This window comes from Cryptomeria japonica, chromosome 6 (assembly GCF_030272615.1).
Source record: "Cryptomeria japonica chromosome 6, Sugi_1.0, whole genome shotgun sequence".
Lineage (NCBI taxonomy): Eukaryota > Viridiplantae > Streptophyta > Pinopsida > Cupressales > Cupressaceae > Cryptomeria > Cryptomeria japonica.
In genome coordinates, this window is record NC_081410.1 from 205,143,314 (window position 1) to 205,159,982 (window position 16,669).

The 16,669-nt window shown below is 35.2% G+C and overlaps 2 non-coding genes and 1 pseudogene across 2 annotated transcripts; 1 reads left to right on the plus strand and 2 right to left on the minus strand.

Annotated features, from left to right (window-relative positions):
* Nucleotides 1-1,044: 1,044 nt before the first annotated feature.
* LOC131069811 ((S)-8-oxocitronellyl enol synthase CYC2-like) lies at nt 1,045-16,498 on the minus strand (annotated as a pseudogene).
* TRNAG-GCC (transfer RNA glycine (anticodon GCC)) lies at nt 3,877-3,947 on the minus strand. The gene has a single exon. It is a non-coding gene; the product is annotated as a tRNA-Gly (tRNA).
* Nucleotides 4,487-4,589, plus strand: LOC131069860 (U6 spliceosomal RNA). Its single transcript, XR_009112238.1, has one exon. It is a non-coding gene; the product is annotated as a U6 spliceosomal RNA (small nuclear RNA).
* Nucleotides 16,499-16,669: the final 171 nt, after the last annotated feature.

Here is a 16,669-nt window from a genome sequence, read left to right on the forward strand (position 1 = left end):
GAAATAGGTAAAATGAAACTATGTTTAGGGTTGAAGTCTAAGAAATGGGCATTAGGTTTAGGTTTTGTTTTATGTTTAGTGAGAACATGTTTAAGTTTAAGGTTAGGGTTGTTATTTAAGAAATATGATAGATCACCAAGGTGGTAAGGAGATCACTAACTACTATTCACAGCGTAAAATGGGTTAATCTATTAGTTTTGAGTTAAGTTTGATTAAAAATAAGATGTTGTAATAATCGGTTTAGGATGTTTTGGCAATAATATTACGTTAAAATATTTAGTTAATAATATTTTATTTTATTTTAAAATTTTGTGTTTATATGAATTAAAGTTTAGATATTTTAAAAATAATGATATTGGAGAGAAAATATTCAATCATTAGCACAAATTAATTTGAAGATGGAGTGTGACATTTGACTATCATAAGTTGAGTGTTAAAAATAATGTTTTGTCAACGCACGATGATCCCATAGTTTGTATTCTTGCAGTTCTTTACCCACAATAACTCCATCTTTGCTTTCACCCTCAATAAGTTTGTCCATAATAAACTTGAGTTGATTGTGCATGTTTGCTGCTCTTTACCTTTCGTATATGCTCATTGCCCAATTACTTATGTTTCTCTTGATTCGCTGTACCATGGAAGACAGTTGCAACCTCTATGTAAATGCCAATCGAGAAGAGAAGAAATAGGAATATTACCTATAGATTAAAATCAATCAAATACAGATTAAAATGTCACATATCTAAAACAAACTATTCTGATCCAATATAGTAATGAAATATGTTTTCTATTCGACACACAATGTGATCACAAAACCTTGCCTGTGAAAAAAATATGGTAAGCGCCTTCTATAAACACTTAAAATGAATGAAACGACTCTCACACTCAAACTCTTCACATACCTTGGGCTTTGATGCAATCAAGGTAAATACATGGGCAATAGCAACAATACAACTAGATCCAAGACATACTTCAGGTAGCTCAATCCAGTAAAAGAACTGCAAACCACCAATTTCCAATTTCCTCAATTTTCGTGGGGCATGAATTATTTTATTTCACAATTACTTCCCAGATAGGTCCTTTGTCCTTCATTGCTTCAGTCAGGCTAAATCCTTCAAGATCATATGGTATCATTTCCAGCTCAAATTTCAACACAGTTTTTTACATTTAAACACATCTCCATTAGAACAATTGAAGCCCTGGTTCTTAGCGTTAGGTTCCATAGCAGCCCATATTTCTTGCTCTGCAATCAATTCAGCATTAGCTACATCCATAAATTGTTCCCAAGTGATTCTATTGCCTGGGTATTAGAATGAAAGCCCCTCATATTTGCAAATGGAAGCATAGACACAGTGTACCAATCAAGTTCATTAAGCTCCAAGGAGAGAAGCCAAATATAACTGTAGGGTGGTGAATGGACCAAGTTAGTCCCTTTTTCTCGTTGGCAGCATCAAATAGTATATCTTCAAGTGTGTAGTAGAAATCAGGCCCAGGTAGCCTAGGAAACTCTTTATGAAGGGGTGGCTCATGGGGCTGAATATTTCGATTTTTGGTCAGATTATCAAATGGACCATACTAGTGTTTCACACCAATCTGCAGATAGATGTGCTCAAGATTTTGGGAATTGGGCAGTAGTGCATCTTAGGCATTATCGAACATTCTGCCATTGTCTTCACAATTCTGCTCCTGTCTCTCTACTAGTCCAACAAACCCAAACAAGATGAGTCAAATCCTTCAAAGCAGAAATCATTTCTAAAGTTTCTCCTTTGTTTAACACATCACATTGGATGTAATCAACTGGAGTATCTAGAGACCAGTCGGGCTTCGAACTCTTAGCAACCCCATAAACTTTCCAGGGTCCACCAGGAGTGTCTGACAAAGGCAAGATTTCAGCCAGGCTATTGCCCAGGATTCCTGTGACTCCTATGATCAGGGCTATTTTTTGCTTGTCGGATTTTATTTCTGAGATTTCAACGTTTTGCTGGACTCAATCCTACATGAAAATAAAAGTCACATACACAACTTTGCTAGAGAAGTGAGCCCAATTATTGCGCACTCCTTATTCCTATTTCAGTGGTGGAGTGATAGGAACTGTACAATCGACTATAAGTTAAGCAAGGAAATATCAACTTCTGATCTTATTTCCAGACCACCGTGCATCTCCCTAAAGATCAGTACAATCTAGATATGCAAATTAGGTGAACATCCATTTATCTTGATTACAAAACCAGTACCTAACATACTCTATTGGGTACAAATTATGACATAGTGCATCTCCCTAAAAATCAGTACAATCTAGACATGCAAATTAGGTGAAAATCCATTTATCTTGATTACAAAACCAGTACCTAATATACTCTATTGGGTACAAATTATGATGCAGCACGCAGTTGTGAGTCTCGCCTGCTCTTTTCTACAGGATAGACGGTTTAATGTACAAATTATTATCCCTCAGATCTCAGAATTGGGAAGTGCATCATTTTGAATGCAGATTTTATTTCAGGGTCACCAGCCAGTGGCTTTCACATGGCCCTGCTGGAAACTTGTTCATGGCGTAAGTTTGAGTTTGATTAATCCTAATAGTTTTAATAAGCGTAGCGTCGCTTAGTGCTGAAGTCCAGAGCCTCTATACCCAAATCAGAGTAGTTCAACCAGAAAAACAGAGCAGTTAAAATATTCTTAAATCTAATTAATAAAAAAACCCCAAACCATGTTGTTAGTCTCATAACTTTCTAAATCCCCAAAATAGCTAATAGTTCATTGTCAGTTCCCTCCAAAACAGAGCAGTTCGATCAGAAACACAGAGCAATCAACAAATTGCTATTTTTTGAAAAGCCAAAACCAAAAAAAAAAAAACTGAAGAGAGAACAACAGAGGTGGAACATAGAAGGTATCTTCATTAAAGGTGCTGCACATTAATTTAATATCCATTTTCCACGAGGGATTACAATTAAGCAGTTGGGTTCCAAGGCAGAAACAGATGAACCAGTAGGGTTCATGGATACTTTGCTGCAGTCAGTTTAACTCTCAATCTGTTGTACATAAAGCAATATTATAAAATATATGGACAACTAAAATACTTACTGTTCTATGACCAAGAGAGGTTGTCCACCATGACTACCAACTCATTGCGAGGATCCAATGAAACAACCCAAATGCTAACCTGCCATAACACACATTAGATAAGAATATTTAAATTAGAAAACAGAATACATACTGAGCAGAACATTTATCCATAAAAAAGGGATTTCAAGCAGGACGACTATATGTTCATGACAGTCACAGGCTGAGAACAACTGTGGCATAACTTAGCCATACATTGCAGCTAAATTGAGTTTTAAATTTAGTGAAATTGACATGTTGGTTCTTTCCTGCTCACGAGGAATCAGTCCTCCTAAATAAGAGAAAATGGTTTGTGAGCTAGCAATGTCTTAGGGAATTGTGATAATATACTGTTGAGTGTTGGTAAAGGAAGGATGAGAGTCTTGAAAGGAGAGGAGGGTTTGTATCAAATAGTGAAGTATGTGGATTGTTGAGTTTGGTGGCAAGAATTTAAAATCGATTTCGAGAAGAAATTAGGATTTCTATCAAATAATGAATGATAATGAATAAAAGAGGAGGGTCGTAGTAATTGACCACCGACCAATAGTATGAGAGAAAGAGCGTAAAATGGATGGCCTAAAATGGCGCAAATTTCCTCCAAAACAATACTGTAAGTCCAAGCTCTATGGAATGCAACAGATCTGCAAATTGGAGCCGCGTGAAGCTTGGTTAAATGTTGTTTTATGTGGTACTAATTAGATTAAAGCAGTACAGTATATTTGAAAAACATTAGATTAAAATAGTACAGTATATTTGTAAAACACAAAATTCAAATGCACCAGCCGGGAATCGAACCCGGGTCTGTACCGTGGCAGGGTACTATTCTACCACTAGACCACTGGTGCGGAGCTGAAGTGCCTTGAGAGACATCAATTGCGCAGATTTCTGTAAACAAAGGACAGATAAACAGAAAAATGAAATGCAAATGGAGATGCGGAGTATCGAACCCCGAAACTCTCGCATGCAAAGCGAGCGCTCTACCATGTGAGCTACATCCGCGAAATCACAAGGCTTTTCTTTTTCTGGGATAATTGGACAAGAAAGGATGCGCAGCGTTGTGGGCATCGGTATGCAGGGTTTATGGAAACCTAGTTTATCGTCATTAGCAAGAAATTGGGAAAAATGGGGCATGTTTTTGACAATGGCCTCTATAGCTCAGTGGTAAAAGTGAGGGTGAGGGTGGGTTGTTTGCTTGGTTAGCAGGTGTGGTGAGTTTGAGGTTTTTAATTTTGTTGATGTAGGTACTTTAATACCAGCGCAGCCTACCTTGTCTCTACTCCCGAGGAGGCGATGGAACGAAGGACACGCGCGGCTTTTACTCCCACATTTACTACGCATAAATGATGTAAGCACTACATATATTGTTTTGTACGGCTATTGTAGTGTCTCTTCGGAGACATCCGATAAAATTGGAACGATACAGAGAAGATTAGCATGGCCCCTGCGCAAGGATGACACGCATAAATCGAGAAATGGTCCAAATTTTTTTAATACTACTCTACTTATTCTATTATTTTCTTTTGGGTACTTTTTTTTTTTTCTTTTTTCATTCTATTATTTTCTTTTGGGTACTTTCTTTTTGCTTTTTTCACATTTGTGACATTTGTGTAGTACGGTGAATTTTATTAGGCCGTTTAGTAAATGATGTAGGTCATTTAAATCTCAATGAACAAATGAAAACAATCTAGAGAATCAGGAGTGGGATTTGTCAGAGGGATTGGAGCTTAGGTGACTCAATGTAGGCCTTTTAAAGGTGTCGTGACACCACTATTGTTAGCATGAAGGGACAAATTGGAGGCAGTTTATGCGTACATAGTTGAATGTGAATATCATGACTAAATTGATCGAGCAAGATGTTCTTTGATAATATGATGGCACATAGAATATAAGGCCATATGTAGTTATAAATCAATGGATTAAGGGGGAAAGAGAAAGCAAGGCAAGCATAGTTGGTAGAAAGAAGTTTGGGGTGAAGTGTGAGTGCTGGGATGAAGATATTGATGACTAAATCAGGGGATTGTTCTTGATTGAGGAGGACTATTTGCTCCTGGCAGTGAAGAAAGTTATTGGAGATGAGTCAACATCCAACAATCATCTTCATGATGGGTACATTCTGGAGACCTTTTTAACCACGGTAGTGTAGCCACGGGGTTGAATTATAAAGCGACCAGATTCACAAACAAGATAATCAATGTCGTGATCAAGAAAAAGGTGATTATTGTTGCTAACAAATGGTATTAAAGCATTCTCCCTTTGTCCAATTTATTTCATTACAAATGGCATTAAAGCATTATCTTATCATGAGTCAAGGGATAATGGTTTGATGATGAATTGTATACATCATGATATCTATCCTTTAACCAATCACTATGGTGACTCGTGTTAGAAACTATAGTGCAATTTCTTCTTTTTAGCTGTGTTAGTAGTGAATTATACTTCAGAAGTTTTGTTTGTCCCTTGAGATGAGAGGCATTTTATTGGAGCAATTGAGAGTTGTATTAGTGTCTTCATTGTCCAAGCTCTTTATAGTAAGAATTTAAGAAATCCCTACAATAACTAGATCAGGTCGATGTGCATAGGTTTTTTTTTATACGCCAATGGTATCCCCACGGTCCAACCCAGAGCCCAATTTGACTTGCCTTGGACTTATTACCAAGTTAGGGTTCAAGAAGGGGCGAGCTAAGGTGAGACTAATCCATTGGGGATGTACCAAGCCACTTGCAAGCTAGGTGCATTGGGTGAGTCTGGGCCTCGAAGTTGAACCCAAGACCAATGGGGAGAAAACCCATAGCCCAAGCCAACTCCGCTACCCATGCGGGCTAGGTCGATGTGTATAGTTATTGTAGGCTTTTTCTATCAATAAATAGAATACCATAAGAATTTATTTGGTAAATCATTTTGAACTTATACTTAAATTTAAATGTAATATATTCAAAATATAAATCATTATGTATATATATGCATATACATGTGCCACATAATACTGATAGCACAAGTATATATATAGTCCTATACGAATCACTTATAATGCTGATGAATCGTATGTCTTTAAAACATGATAGATATAAATAAATATATTGTCTGATGGCATATTAATATAAGTATAATTAAATCATACTTTGGTGGCGCTAAGCATTTATATCAAGCAACCATCGAAAATGTCTCACGCTTGGAATATTTAGTTTTTTTTTGCATTGTCGGACTTTATTTTGCCTTAATGACAAAATTGTTGCAGAGCCATATACGGTGACTGCTATGGGTAGAGAGGGCACTTATCTAGAGGCTCTGATAATCGTTCTCTCCATTCCTTGTATTCCTGAACAATTAGGTGCCTATGAGAAGCAATTCGCATCAAGAGGAGTGATTACGATATAAATATGCAGATTTAAGATGATTTGTCATGAACATTTAAAAATAGGCAAACAAATATATAGGCCAATAAATTTGATTAGGCACATCAAAAAATTTATTATAACGAAATTTTGTATAAATTAGTGTAATTATTGAGAGTACATTGTACCTTCTAGTATATTATTTATATTTTACTATCGACGTAACCCTTGAACCTTCTTTTTGGTACAAGCAATAGTTATTTGGTTTTTGAAGTTTATGGGATATTAATTTGAATGGAAAGAATTTTCAAAAAGAGAATGCGTATCGTATGAATTTTGAAATATCATTTTCTCATAGAAGCCTAAGACAAAAGTCTGCAATTTGGAATGAGTTAAGTTGGAAGACTTTGTTCAAGGGATTTAGAAGGAGTATTTAGCTACAACTTATTTTAGCAGCCATCAAACTGGGTTATGTTCTAACACACCATTGTTATTTTTGAAAGTTGAAAGAAGTTTAGCATAATTTTTTTGTTTGCTCAAATGAATGTATTCATGACCTGAGTAAATAGGTCGAATAATCTCATATTAGCATCTATATGTTTATTTAATTGAGAAGAGAATAATATACAATTAAAATGTGGTCTTGGTGTTTCTAACACAAGGCTAACACCACAGGGTTCTGCACCTTACTTGAGTCTCTATTTAAGGGAGAAAAGAGATTAAAACAATAGCAAATTTATATGAAATTGTTCATACATAAACAGAGTTGAGGAATACTCATTTACTACAATCTGAAAATAAAAGCATAAAATATGTACATTCGTTCAAACCCTTATAGGGTAGAGACTGAGTGGTGGCAATTAATCATTAGCATCTTATAATGTTGAAGCATTCAGTTGTATGCTCATTGGCAACTTGAATAAGTTGAGATGAACTTGAGAAATGAACCAGTAGCTAAAACTAAGCTTTATTCTTATTTTTACAAGCACGTATGGTAAAGAAGTAAAATAATTTAAACAAGGTTTAAGTTTTCAATTCTTAAGAACAAATAATTGAAATGGTTGTATAGTATTTATATCTCTGACCGGTATAGCAAGTACTCGTATCCTATTGCTATGAGTAAAGACCATTATTACAAGTATGATGGTAATGCAAAAGTTAAGTTAGCATTATGAAACCCTTGAGGTGAAGGCACATAAACGTGGACATGAGTGCAAGAATGCAAGCTCGTGTACACGTGTATGGTGCCATTTGGACTCTTGCAACAATTAACTATACAAAAAATAACATGATGGTATTATCAAAGGTAGTCGTCCAAGATCATAGCACTACAAATATTGAACCGAGATTAGTCTAGAGATTAACTCCTAAAAACAGTTTCACTTGTGTATCCCTAAAACCTTATCAGTATGTAGTTAGCATGTGAGACAACCCAATTTGTCAATATGAGAGAATCTTGGATTAATGCTCTACTTGAGTAGGGTGGTGAAAATTGATTGCACATTCATTCATGCTTGCAATTATGAAAACCTTTGGCTAAGGTAGCATTGTGCTCTGCAAGCATCCATCAATTCGCATGGTCCAAATGCACTACCTAGTTAGAGGTCATACTAGTTAGGAGGTAGCTATAGTGTGTGACAAACTAGAGTTTTGTAGGGTCAAAACATCAGGCTCAGATGACATTCGACCTATCATATATTTACATCCTCGTGAAGGGCAGGGCCACTTTCAGTAGGAAGATGTGTTGGGAGACTGCCAAGTCTAAAGTTGGGTGGTAAATCGACTTGATGATACTTTCCCTCTGGTCAGATACTATGGTTCTTAAAGAATTTAGAATGAAATATGAATGTTGTAAACTCTAAATTTCTTTTGTACTTTATTTAACGTGGTACTATGTTAGAATAGTTCTTTGAACTGTTTATATGCACATGTAATCATTCATGAATAGTTCGTGTTAATACTTGCATGTAGGAAAGTTAAATTTCATTTACTTGCATTTTCAAAAAAAAAAATCAGTTCTATGAATTGTTATTTGTAAAGCTCTAAGAAGTTATTTTACATTATTTTTATGCTATAGAACTTGCTTGTTACATATTGAGGCAAATGTGTGTGTGTGTGTGTGTGTGTGTGTGTGTGTGTGTGTGATAAAGAGACATATAGGGAGATAAAGAGGCGTCATTTGCATTCAAGCACATTTTTTAATGTTGTTTATATTGAGTTCTTGATCTTTCCTGTCAAGTAATAGTGATTGAAAATCTAGTTTAAGTCGATTCAATACACTCTTTTGATGTTGACACAAAAATAGGGTTTCAATGCAAATGATGCTTCATTTCATCATTCATTAATTAATTTATTTTTATTTGTATTTATTGATGAAAATGTTGTTTAAGTGCGAGTACTTGTCTTTCTAGTAATAATGATATTTACTAACACTTGTATCAGAAGGGGGTGGAAGGGTTACATCGATAGAAAAGTATATTTAAGTTGACATGTTAAGGATGCATATTCATTATTATCTATATAATTTTGTAGTATAACTTCGAGATACATGTAGAATATTTCTTGAAACATTTGAAAAATATGTGAATTATATACTTGCTTATATTTAATTGAAGGTAATATTTGTAACATTTTCAATTGTGAATATTTTGCAATCATTTTATCCCTTTTCTTATATGGAATGACCTTGGAAAGAGGTTTTTGCTTGTTCATTTTTGTTTCCTTTCCACACATGTAAACAAGAAGTTAGAGAAATTATATCAGAAAGGCATGGTTGTTATATAAAAACTATATAGTGTAGAAAAATAGTATGCATTAAGAAAAGGAATTATATGCGAGAAAATATAATTTTGGTAACATGCAAAAATTTCATTCATTGTAGCAGTGTAGGAATGTAAACCCTATACTTGTGCACCATGAAGTTGTTAACATATGATGTTAGATTTTCTTTTTGTCTGTAAAGAACATAGTATGAATATGATAATAAATTTTTTTATTGAAAGTATGTGTATAAGAGGTTGTATTGAAAATTGTGTACTTGACCTTATTATAATGAGAGTAAATGTAGTCAAGTCTTCCTTTTTCTTGATTATTGTGTGAGGATTGTTTTTCATTCTTGAATAGTGATCAAAGGACAATGGTGGTTCTACTCGTAGTCCCTTTGATTGATTTAACTCTAGACATGGTTGTCAAAGTTGATCCTTGTCTTTTTGTTTTTTTGTTTTATCAATACTGATTATTACTTTGTTGAGTGATAGTCCTGGGGATTTATGTATGATATTTGTCGATGCCATGGTTAGTTGTATTTGTGTACGATTACCTAGAGATATGGGTGTTATAGGTATAGTTTTTGGGTCATCTTGGTTCCACCATAGAACATTATATTGATCAAATTACACAAACGTAAATCAGGTAGTTTAGAGCATAGTGTGTACACAATATCTAGCACCTCTCTAATAGATCCATTTACAAGGCCAACAAATCATCTACAAGTTCATTGTTAATATTTTGAAAATAATTTAATGAGATTTCTTAACTAAGAGAACATAGTAAAGATGCATAAATATGTATTAAGGTATTGTAATAATCAACCCTAAATATCATTCTATGTCACTTACTCTTATTCTACTATACTTTGGTATTTTGTGTATGATTGAATTTAGTTGTTACAATATTGATGGTTTCATCTTGTAAACTAAAAAGAAAAATTGTAGTAGTTTTAATTGGAGCACAATAATTTTGTTAATGATTTTAGGATATATGCACTATTTTAATCTAAGAGGCTGTAAAAATCTCGTCTCAATCTCAAGAAACTAGTCTAGCTCTAAAACCTCAATAATTTTAGATCTAGTTGTCATTCATTCATGAGTAGATCAAAGCAATAGTTGTAGGGAGATTGGTTTTGGTTCATCTCATTTATTTTTTAGCTTCTACTTTGGGTAGGGTTTCATAATATTTCTCCTGCAGTGTGACATAATTTTTGCATAATCTACAGGTAAGTTGTTTGCCACATAGTGGCCTATGTGAATATGGGTTTCTAATATGTTATCGGGGTGCCTCCCGGTGTTTTATGTAACTTTATTACCAAATGACAACTAACATTATTTTTAAACGAAAATCCCAAAAAATTGTGTACTAAGAAATAATTTGCTTGTTTTCATCACACCATTTGACTAAAAAATGTTTCACAAATATAAATGGGTGTGGTTGCAAGATATGCACAAAATGGATTTGGGAATAAGGTTTTAGAAACTTTTAAACAAATGCAACTAGTAGTGTAATGCCAAAATATTTATAAGACCACAATTAAGGGAACTCACACATGCCTCATAAATTGTAGAATGTCATGGTTACAAAAAAAGAATGATTAGTAATACATGGTAATTGTTGTGTTAGATAGAGGATAAATTGAAACTATTAGTTAACAGTCACTTTAAATTGAAACTTTGTGATAGGAAATATATTCAATTGAGGTGTATTGGAAATGGATTTCTATTAAATGTGGTAGAGAATGGGAACAACTTACGAAGACATGAAATTGTGATTTTTTTATCTTAATATCTCAATATAAATAAATTAAAAGGAGCAAAGAAGAAAACAATAAATAAGAAAAGACAAAAGGGTATGCATATATAACAATAAGTGGAAAAATAATAAAAGATGAATATTGCTCTCTCTTCCGTCCATGAAATATTTTTTTCAAAGAGTTTATTGTTGCAAATGTTTTATATTTTTCTCTACATTACTAATTGTTTTATATTTTTCTCTACATTACTAATTGTATTTATACTCAATGTGGGCAATGATCTACGTGATCCTTTGATTTTTATTTAATATGTTTTTTATAACTCATCTTATCTACATGATGCACCCTTAAAAATCAAGAGGCTTCATTTGAATTTATATAGTTTCTAATATTTTTAAGAAATTCTTATAAATATTTGTCAATTATAACAAATATATAACATAATTTATTAAATTGTTACTATATAAGAATTGAAGTTCAAAGAAAAAAATCAATTTTTTTAATTTATTTATTTAAAACTCATCTTATCTACATGACACACCTTTAAAGATCAAGAGACTTCATTTGAATTTTTTTAGTTTCTAATATTTTGAAAAAAATCTTATAAATATTTGTTACAACAGAATTTCTTAAATTTTTACTATATAAGAAATGACATTCAATGAAAGAACCTAAATATATTTAGAAGAAATCAAAGAAGAAGCATCTTGCATGATCAAATTTACAAATTTACACTGTAATGTGAGCTTAACCTTTTAGAGTTATTGCACTTTATAATGTGAAAGAAGATGATTACGATAAAACATTAGCAACTGAAGAATAGATAAGCATAACCACCAATAAGCTTACATATTGTGCTCACATTAAAAATTAAGAAATAAAAATAGTTTTATTCATACATTGTTACTATTGTTAAAAGATATATGTTGTCTCTTTTATTTAGATCTTAAAAATGCAATTTTATAGTATAAGCACTAACTTTGTAGACATGATGTGTGATGTCATAGGTCACATTCATATCTCTCACAAAGTTGTCTTTGTTATTCTACTAGTTACATAAATTATAGTATGTCTACAAATGTTTGTTTATAAACTACAATTATAGATGTCCATGGAATTTACAGGATCTATCATCATGGTTTAAATTCCAGAGTGAGTTCATTCGGTTTGGGCAAACAAAAGAAACTACAACATTCAATGACAAAAAGAAACATTTGAATAAAGAAGCTTTTGAATTCAATACTTGTGTGCCAACAAACAAAATTTATTGCATTTCTTAGATTGCTACCATTTACAATAAAAATTGTGATACACAGATAAGTTGTTTAAAACAAGCTAGTTTTGTAGTTTTGATTGATTAAAAAACAGGTTTTAAGGACCCAAAACCATTACATCATAGATAGAAAAAGAGCAGCAAAAGGAATTAAAGTCCGCATACATAGCAACTGGCCAAAAGACCAGCGAACAGAAAGAACAGCAAAACAACAAAACACGGCAAAGAAACCAAGGAGACACTACATAGCAATTTTCTTTAGCAAATCCTCTGCCTTTATCACCAGCTCATCATAGGTCGCCCCAACACCTTTCAGCTCTTCCAGATCCTTATTCACTTTTTTTTTCCTTCCTCTTGCCTCTGGTGCGGGTTCTGGGGCCTTGAGCTTCCCCTGTTCCTTCAGCGTCCAGATCAATTTCCTGGATTTCCTTGTCGTCATCAAGCTTACTGATGAGAGTATGAGTATTATTGGCCGAGATTTTTAGAATACTAAGGCTTTGCTCCGCAATATTCTTAAGGCACTCCTCAATTTTTTCCACTTTGGTGACTGTATTCGAGAGTGTTTTTTCACTAGTTTCCGCAAGGCTTTTTCTGTCCAGCATCTCCTTTTCAATCTTCTCAAACCTGGGGTTAAAAGCATCTTTGATGTCTTCCGCTTTAGTAATAGTGTTTTTCAGGTCCTCAATATAGTTAGCCATTGTATTCCCCTCTCCAATATTAATGGTCTCCAGAATCAGGACTCTGTTGCATAGTTTTTTATACTCATCCATAGCTTTCTTGGAACCATCAATGAGCCATTCAATCGTTTTCATAAAACCATTCAAGGCCTCGGGAGGAAGGCCTGAAGAGGGAGTTGCTTTTCCAGGGGTTACTTGTTCATCTTTAGGGATATGGAGGGCGGAGATAGTGTCGGCAGCCCTGAGAGTCTCTTCCATTGTCTCCTTATCTAGGTTGTGCTCGACTTCCAGGGTCCTAGCTTGCTTGTCAGCTTCCAGTGCCTTGCTAGTCTCCTCTTTTTTCTTATGCTTCTTCCGGGTCTGGGCTTGGTTTTTACTTTTCTTCTTCAGCAACCCCTTAGGGTTCTTCTTCTCCTCAGAACAATTTGAATCCTCTTCTTCCGAAGAGATGCTGATCAAGGGTTTGCTTTGAAGTTTTTTGCCCTTAGAAGATGAGGGTCTCGATTTCCTCTTCTTACTACTCTCATACTCTGAGTCATCAAAGCTATCCTCATTATCAAACGAGGAGTCATTGTCGGATTCCTCCTCCGAAAAAGCAGAATCAGACATATCTTCCTCAGAGTCCACAGATATCTGCATCTGGTTAATTTGATTGGCCTTTAAATGGTCATAAATGAGGACCATAAGACCTTGGTGCATTGCGGTATCGCCCAGAGGATTCTCTTTGTAGGCTTTTAGGGAGGCATTCATTGAGAAAAGCAAGAAATAAGGAAAATTCAACTTATCATTATGCCTAAAATGGTTTAACAGAACAAAATGATACCCATAGACTTTCGTAAACCTACCATCTAGAGTTATATACCGCATTAAAACAAAGAGAATTTCCCGCCAGGGTTTGGCAAAAGCCCTAGGCGGGTAATAGGTTTTGCTCAACTTTACCAGTCTTTTTTTCTCTTTCTCAGTAACCGGGTACCTTTTAATGGCTTCCCTACTGACCTTCATGTCTCTGTAGAAGTTGCAACCTTCCCTGTTGAGACCCGTAGCTTTAGCAATTAAATCTTCATCAATTTCCACCATTTGATCACCCATTTTTAGCATGCCCTTCTTCCAATTTTTGCAGAAGAGGCTAGTTACCATTCCATCACGGCCGTGTAGTCTCTCTATGAAGTTTGACAGACCACCCCTTTGCAAAATACCCCACACCTCATCCTTCTGTCTCCACTCCTTGCAACTACTTGGCTCATATCGTCTCCTATTTCCACCCATGGTGTCGCTTCTCACAGTCAAATTTTGAAAATTGCAGAGCTGGTAAAACAAAGAGCTTTTCGGAGCTAAAATAAATACCCAAAAAGCGTGTGAGTTGTTGGCCCTAATGATCTGATTGATTATAAAATAAGTTTTGATGGCATTGATGTTATAATGAGTGATTTTCTCATTATAGAAATAACTCGAAGTGCTTACATCAGTACTTTTCATAATTACCCTGTCAATCAAGAGTCTTTGGGGTACTTCGATATCGTTCATCACTTATAATTTGCCTGACATCTTCGGGGATTCCGCTCTCACCCATCCACGTGGTAATTGTCTCGTTCTTAACCGCCACATTTGCAGCCCAATCAGCAGAACAGTTGGCCTCCCGATAGATATGGGATATATGACATTTTTTAAAGGTTCTAATGATGTCAATAGCATAAATGATTATGTTGTGAATCAACCATGAGGGTTTTGAAGTCCCATTGAGGCACTTTATTATATTATTTGAGTCCCCCTCTATCCAAAGATAGGGGCAATTCCATTTTTTGGCTAGGATAATGCCTTGAAGAGCTGCCATAGCTTCCGCTTTATGATTGGTTTGTGTACCAATAGGGACAGCAATCATCTCTTTGCAAATGCCTCTATGATCTCTAAGAATAGCTCCACAGCTTGAAGGACCCGGGTTTCCTTTGGCTGCACCATCAAAATTGATTTTGAGCCAGCCTTGGGAGGGGTTTGTCATTTAACTTCAAGCCTTTTATTATAGCTGAGATTAGAACCATCAGTGATCTTCATATTCCAAGCCCTTAAGATGTTTGATTCCAGGGAGTTGTTTGAGTAACACGACCCCTCCATAATTCTGATATTTTCCTGGATAGCCCTTTGAATTTTCTGGAAAACAATATCATGATTTAGGGAAACATCCCTGAAGATTCGGTTGTTTCTTTCTTTCCAAAGACCCCACAAAATGTGAGGAAGAGAGAGCTGCCACATACATCTCAGAAAAGAGTTAGTCCATTGAATTTGTCAGGAGGAGAACAAATCTCTGATGTTACTAGGGAACACCCAGGCTAAACTAAAGCTCTTGAGGAAACTTTCCCAAACAGAGGCTGAGAAGGAACAGTGGAGGGCAAGGTGGTCCATAGACTCTTCCTCTTGAAAGCACAACACACACCTATTTGGAAGGGCAAAACCTCTGCCTTTTAGGTTGTCAACAGTAAGGATCTTATTTTGGAGGATAGTCCAGAAGAAAAAATTGATTTTGGGAGTGAGACTTTTTATCCAAGCTTTAGACCAGAAAGGATTTATAAGAGAAGGGGGGGGGGGGATAGGACACAATACATCGAAGACACAGTTAAAATACCTTTGGGATCATGCTTCCAAATCAGGGAGTCCTCTTCATTATTCAGCCAAATTGCAGACAGATGGGTCTTGAGCTTAGAAAGACTAGGGTGGATACTATCAATGTTCTGCCAGTTGTTCCCATCCCAGTAATCTGCCACTAAGGAGCCAAAAGAGCCAATATAGGAAGGGGCATGGGAGGCCCATTCATGGGAATCCATTAGGGGTTTATCAAAAAGCCAGAGATCCTCCCAGAATCTAACTTTTCTGCCATTTCCAAGTTTCCATATCACTCATTTAGCAATCACATCTTTATATTTAGAAACATGGTTCCAAATATGGGATCCATTTATGCTAAAATCCGAACTAAGAAAAGAAGAGAGAGAAGAAGACAGGAGGGAATACTTACTTCTCCAAATTATGCACCATTCAGAATCAGAATGAAACCATCTCCAAGCTTGTTTGGACAAGAGAGCTTCATTTAAAGTACGAATCCTTCTAAGACCCAGACCACCTTTGTTTTTCGGCCTACAGACCTAATCCCATGCCACCAAGGACATTCTTTGCTTTTCCTCAACCCCAGACCATAGGAATCTTCTTTGAATTTTCTCAATAGCTTCAGCATACTTGACTGGAATTCTGAAGAGACTAAGAGCATAAATAGGAATACTTTGAATACTTTGAAGAGTAATCTTAAGGAGAAGGAGCTTACTAGCTTGACTTAAGAGGGCCCCTTTCCAACTTGCAAGTTTTTTGTGAAATTTGTCAACTAGAGAACTCTAGAAAGCTAGTTTTGTAGTTATTTATTACCATATTGCTTAAAAAAGCCCCCCTAGAATTCATTTTTAGTTACAAACACCGAAATATACATTCGCTGCAATTGGTATTCTCAAAGCCCTGGAAGATCAAACAAATGAAGAAGGTAGCAAGTACAAAAAACAAGATTATCTCAACTTAGAACATAATGGAAACTTACAGTTCCATTTGGAAGCATTTTACTTAAGGTGCAATATTAACAATAGAACCAGATCCAAGCCATACTTCAGGTAGCTCACTTCAGGCTAGTCATTCTTCCTAGTTCCTACTAACTGGCATTAGGTTTCAGACATGCTGATCAAAGCTACGGAATAATCATAAGTTACTTCATTTTGTCATGCCATTGACA